This window comes from Hordeum vulgare, chromosome 3H (genome assembly GCF_904849725.1).
Source record: "Hordeum vulgare subsp. vulgare chromosome 3H, MorexV3_pseudomolecules_assembly, whole genome shotgun sequence".
NCBI lineage: Eukaryota > Viridiplantae > Streptophyta > Magnoliopsida > Poales > Poaceae > Hordeum > Hordeum vulgare.
Window position 1 is genome coordinate 228,013,175 of NC_058520.1, and position 5,668 is coordinate 228,018,842.

The window sequence follows — 5,668 nt, forward strand, 5'->3', positions numbered from 1 at the left end:
ATGTTTACTGGGATTATTGAATCCAAATAAAACGGTGCACTTGACCTCATTACCGGTGCGCGCGAGGGCGGTTATGGGTCGAGGGACACGATGAGACAGTGTGCCGCGGGCTCACCACCGTCCTCTTTTAATTGTACACAAACTTTGCTAGTATTTAGAAAACAATGGGCAAACCTATTTCTGCGGTTTCCTCACCGTCCATTCATGCATGCACTTCTCTTTTGAGTGGCCCAGCAGTGCTTGCATTTTATCCTTTGCCGAGTATCACCAAGAATAGGCATAATCGTCAATTTTGGTAGTCTTGATACCCTACTAATTTTACTTGCATATATTTAATTTTCAGAATATTTTTTAGAAACATAAGATTTATATTTGTTTTCTAAATAGATTTTTTTGAGACAAACTTTTTTAAATAGATGACATTTGGATCAACCTCACCCGTTGATGATGGGCTGAAGCCCACCAAACTATCTAGGGTTGCCAGCCGAAGCACACATATCCCACGGATGTCTCCCTCTTCTCCCTGTACCTTAGCCGCCACTCTTCTTCTATCCTCTGGTGCCATGAGTCATTTGCAGTTCTTCCTCCGATGCTCCACCCCTCCCCTGCAGCTTCTCTGGCTGCCCCCACTTCGCGACTCCAAGGGCTGCTGACTTGCCGCCGCTGAAGTTCCCTTCCGCGGAGTCGCTGGGTGTGTATGACCTACTCCAGGGGTTGTTGCTGCCGGTCGGGACGCTCGCCTGGAGGAGGCCGTCAGGATGTCTGACACCCGAGAAAAGAGCCTCCATGCCCGCCTCCTCTAGGTGATATCCATTCGCTCAACCGTCCGCGAGATTCCATCTAGGGTTTTCATCTGTTTGGCACCTGATGATGGATGCTGGTGGTTCTTGTGTTTGCGATTGATGATTGAAGGCGGAGGCGAGCAGGGAGAGGTGGAAGATGGCCTATGTCGAGCTGGCTCCCGGTGCCAACCCCAAGCTCGCCGGTAAGAGCAATCTCTCCACCTCTTCTCTCTTTTGGATGAATGATCTGGTTAAAAAAATTGGCATAAATTCCCCATTGTGGTTCAATCCCTTTGTCAATGTAGCTTTATGGCTTGCTCAATGACAATTCGGTTGTCATTTTAACATCTAATACAATCAAGTGCCGAATTACGGTTGAGTTATGCTGCTGCTACTGATAATTTTGTGTGCAATGCAGAACTTCAAGAGCACGACCTAGTGGATTCCCAAGCCGGCGAAGAAGCACTTCATGACGTGGATACCTCTCAACTGAAGGTATACTTACTGAAACCTCCATAGTGAAGGTAACAACAGGTTTCTTTTCTGCCATTGTTGGATGCTAGCAAAGTTGAAGGTCTAGCATGTGTCTGATATTTGTGTCTCAAAGCAAATAGTAGGTCATCTATATAATTGAATTCCAAAAGATGAAGAATGAAACATCGGCAAGAGGAGAAAAAGAAGAATATCACTGGTTTGAGAAATGAGACTCAAGTATTCGGTGAACCCATACAGTAGAAGTGTGTTCTCTATATTTATTAGGACAAAACAAAAATACATGGAAGTAGAATGAAGAAACAACCATGTCTCTCCAGAGAAAAAATAGTAAATAGACACTAAGTTGACAAATATTGTCTGAGGTAAAATAATACCGAACATTGTCATGTTCACAACCTCAGAACCGTAGGAAGCTCTGCATTATTTGCCCCTCCCTCGTGGCACTTTGTTCAACAGGTTATCTCTAACCCGAAACGGCACCCGAGGCATGCTTATAGCAAAATCGACGGAAGCATAATTTAGTTAGATGTAACTTATCCATTTGTTCGATAAAATCAATTTGATCAGCAATGTGGAGAAGCAAAATGGTTGCCATAATATATTTTCACTAATTTATTTCGAACAAACCTTGCTGGCAGCAGAGGTGAGAGGTACCTGTGTTGGCATGAGTTCACTGAAGTTGCTTTCAATTTTAATTAACTTTGTGTTCAGAGCGTAATTTAAAATCAAGCTAGACATGTTTACATATGGACCAAGTAGTTTAGCAAACTGTGAATTTGTATTGAAAAAATCTGGATCATAGCAAGATGGTTGCCAATTAGTATAGAGGTCGAAGGCGTATTGATTCTGAAAATTCATGTAAGTGATGAAGACGCATGCTAACCATGTAGGACAATTGTATGTGTTTATCATGGTCATACATTTCTACGGCAAGGAGGGTCGCGACGGCCGCTCAGCAAGAAACGCCGCGGACGACCGTGGCCGTACATATCTCCAACAATATTTGTATTATATAAAAATAGAATACCAAACCATAGTAAAATTTGAAGTGAGACGCCATATTATTATTGACCATTCAAAATAGTAAAAATATTTCAATAGGAATAGTTCTGCATCGATTTGTATTTTATTCAGACTCGAACTGGGTAATAAGTTATTTGAGTTTCATTAGATGTTCTACTTTACAGGTTAAATTTTATACCTAAGAAACTACAGGAACGTCCTTCTTTCTCATTTGCTAATAATATTTGTGTATATGATGCCAAATGTCTACCTGCTGAAAGCAACATGGGGCAATATGGTGAGTGGAATTATGTGATGCATGTAGAAAATAGAATACGAGCAGACAACAGGTTATTTGCATGTAAAATAAATCCTATAAAACTATTATTTCTAGGATTTTAGCACCCTGCCGTACAGAAGCAACATTCCGTGTATTTTTTGCTTCCCTTGCTCTAAACATCGTTACTCCCTTCAAGGCCGAAGCGCGGTCCATTAAGACCATGTTTTCCTTTGTTTTAATATTTTGTTGTTACTATTATTACTATGTCATATGATCTTTGACAGCATTTCCCTGTGGACTCACGTATTCACCATATGACATCATGTATTGTTTTCCTTTGCTTATTTATAACATATGCTTGTCTTTATTATTTTCATGTGTTCGGCCATCTTATAGTTTTCCTTTGCTTATTTATAATGTATGCTTGTTGTATGTGCTTTCGCTCGCAATTTATTAGAGCATATGCTTGTTTCTGTAGCGTTTTATCCATGTCTAATTAAATCTTGATCCTGTAGTACTTGCTGTTTGAGAAATAGACATTGAGGATCACTTTTACATATATTTTATAAACCCTGTTGGGATGCTTTCAGGAGATACTGAACATAATTCCTGACCCGTGACAACAGTTTTTTTGCCTTAACTCCATCTCAGAGATCTACCTTCTATCAACAGGTATCTATCAATCCCTTCTACTTGCAAGACAGAAATAATATATGTAGTTCAAATGGTGAAATCCATATAAGTTTTAAGATTATGTCCTGTTAATTGTTCCATTTGCTAAAGAGAGGATAACTTAAAACTACTATGGAGCTGATGTAAATTTAGTTGGCCACAATGGATCATAAGTTTATTCCTTACTACATATATAGGCCAGTTAATCTTAATTTAGTGCAAGCTAATATACTCTATAGATTGGAGTGCTGATGAGTCACCCAAAAGGTGTTTGCATTCATGCAGTAACTTTCAAACTGATACCTACATTATATTGTATCTTTTTATTTTGAATGTGTGCACATGAATTTTAGATGGAAATTTATCGTCATGGGCTGGGAAGATAATGGAGACTTCTACACATGTTCCTTCGTTCCTCCAGAGAAATAAAGAAGATATGGAAGCTGGGGCTTCAATTGTATCACCCACACTTAGTATACTCACATGGATATAGTTATAAGTCAAATCACATACACATATTGTGCTCATTTCACAATGTAATGTAGGACTAGTTAACTGTTAGTCATTGTAACATGTTTGACTGAGATAAAGCTTCATTGCACCTTTCATTCTCCTTATGTGCTCATTTTAGTAATAGTTACTAGGTTCTAGGGCTAGAGTTGTAACTAGATGAAGCTTCATTGTAACTAGATTTGTAGTGGAGTTGAAGGCCGAACTATTTTATGTGGTGCATGTTTGTAAAGTTTCTACAATGATGCTTATTGCTTAAATGACCGGGACTATTTAACATAATGTTTTTTCGTCGGAATTATCTACGATGCCTAGTGTATGAAAACTGTGCAAAAATAAGGCCTAGTCCTAGATAAAAATAGTAATGGGCTGAAATATTAAATATTGATCTGAATTCTTGGGCCTGGCCCATTTAGGTGTCTGATTTGGATTGGGCTAGTAAAATTGTGACCTTATTTTTCAGTCAGTGGTGATCCGCCACATCATCAGCTTAGCCACATGGCTGATGCCATGTTAGCTCCTACGTGGTTCAGGTACACATGTAATGACCAAAAAAATTGGTTAAAGATTTTATGACCTAAGTTTTTTGGTGAAAGAATACTTGACCAAAATACTGAAAAGTTCATGGTTGTTCGTTCTTGACGGCCAACTGTTGACCCTCTGAATTTGGTCAAAAAAGGTCGTAACATGATACAAATGATGATTCTTTGACCAAAATGGTGGGTCATTATCGATCATATTTCTTGTAGTGTATATATATCATATATTCCGATGAAAATTGTTGGATGTAATAAAAAATAAAATTAACAGGGGCATTTTGGTTTCTTTGTCATCCACCCACCGACGGCTAAGCGGGGCAGCAGACAGCAAAGGCCCTGAAGGCCTAGACTATTTGCCATCTGTGTCGTCCTCCAATAGATGGCAAAGGGGGCCATGAGAGACGGCAAAGGGATGGTGGGCCCAGCAGACGGCAAAGGCTGCCATTACCACTTGACGACCCTACCCCACGGATCTTCCATCCGTGTTCTTTGCCGTCTGCCCCCCCACGGCAAAGTTTCTTTGCCATCCGGAGGTCCAAGGCCTACCGCAAAGAGCCTCTTTACCGGATTTTTCTTTGCCATAATGTTTGCCCTGCGGTCCTCCCCTTTGCTCTCCTCCATGGCAGATGGCAAAGTTTGTGATTCCTATAGTGGTAATGGTGGCTGGAGGTCCGATAGGAACGAGGTGAATGAGCAACGCTCCCCACGAGCTCCCTTTTATAGGGAAGAGGCGAGGGGTGGATCTTCACTACTCCGATAAGTAACTGCGCATGGCCAAGCGCGCCACCACATCAACCGCCCAGCTGTACCAATGACATGCCCTGCATGCTACACACGGCATAAAATAAAGTAGTAATGGATGAGAGGTAGGGCAGAGGAAGTTGGACCAGGAGGAGCAACGCCCCTACGAACTCTTGCCCTTTATTTTTCATGAGGATGGAATGCTCTAAGGCTGCCTCTCCTCATTCGACGCGTCCACGCTACCCAAGACACGCCCTACGGCACCATTTTTCTTCACCACTCACAGGACCCGCATTGAACGCGCATCATGGGAAAACGGTGAAAAGCCATCAGCACAACCATACTAAAAATCGGCCATGTATTTGTGAACTTATTTTGGGCCTATCCCAACAGTGTCACAGGCTTTAGTGTGGCCCATGCCCAGGGGCTACTATTGGTGTACTAACGAAAGGGTCACTTAGTACCCTGACTTGTGCACAAAAGACAACGATGTCCCTCCCCGGCAGCACCCTACTATAAGAAAACACAACACCAAGCCTCAAGACCAAGCCCCCGATAAGCCTCCTTGTCAAGAGAGAAGACCCGACAGCCATCGCGCCCGGCAAGACACCCCCACCTCTCGAGCGCTCCACCTCACGGGGCTGGTT

The 5,668-nt window shown here is 41.9% G+C and overlaps 1 long non-coding RNA gene across 1 annotated transcript; it reads left to right on the forward strand.

Annotated features, from left to right (window-relative positions):
• The first annotated feature begins 482 nt into the window (after positions 1-482).
• On the forward strand, positions 483-4,023 carry LOC123443569. Its single transcript, XR_006630723.1, has 4 exons — positions 483-985; positions 1,201-1,277; positions 3,150-3,231; positions 3,585-4,023. It is a non-coding gene; the product is annotated as an uncharacterized LOC123443569 (long non-coding RNA).
• Positions 4,024-5,668: the final 1,645 nt, after the last annotated feature.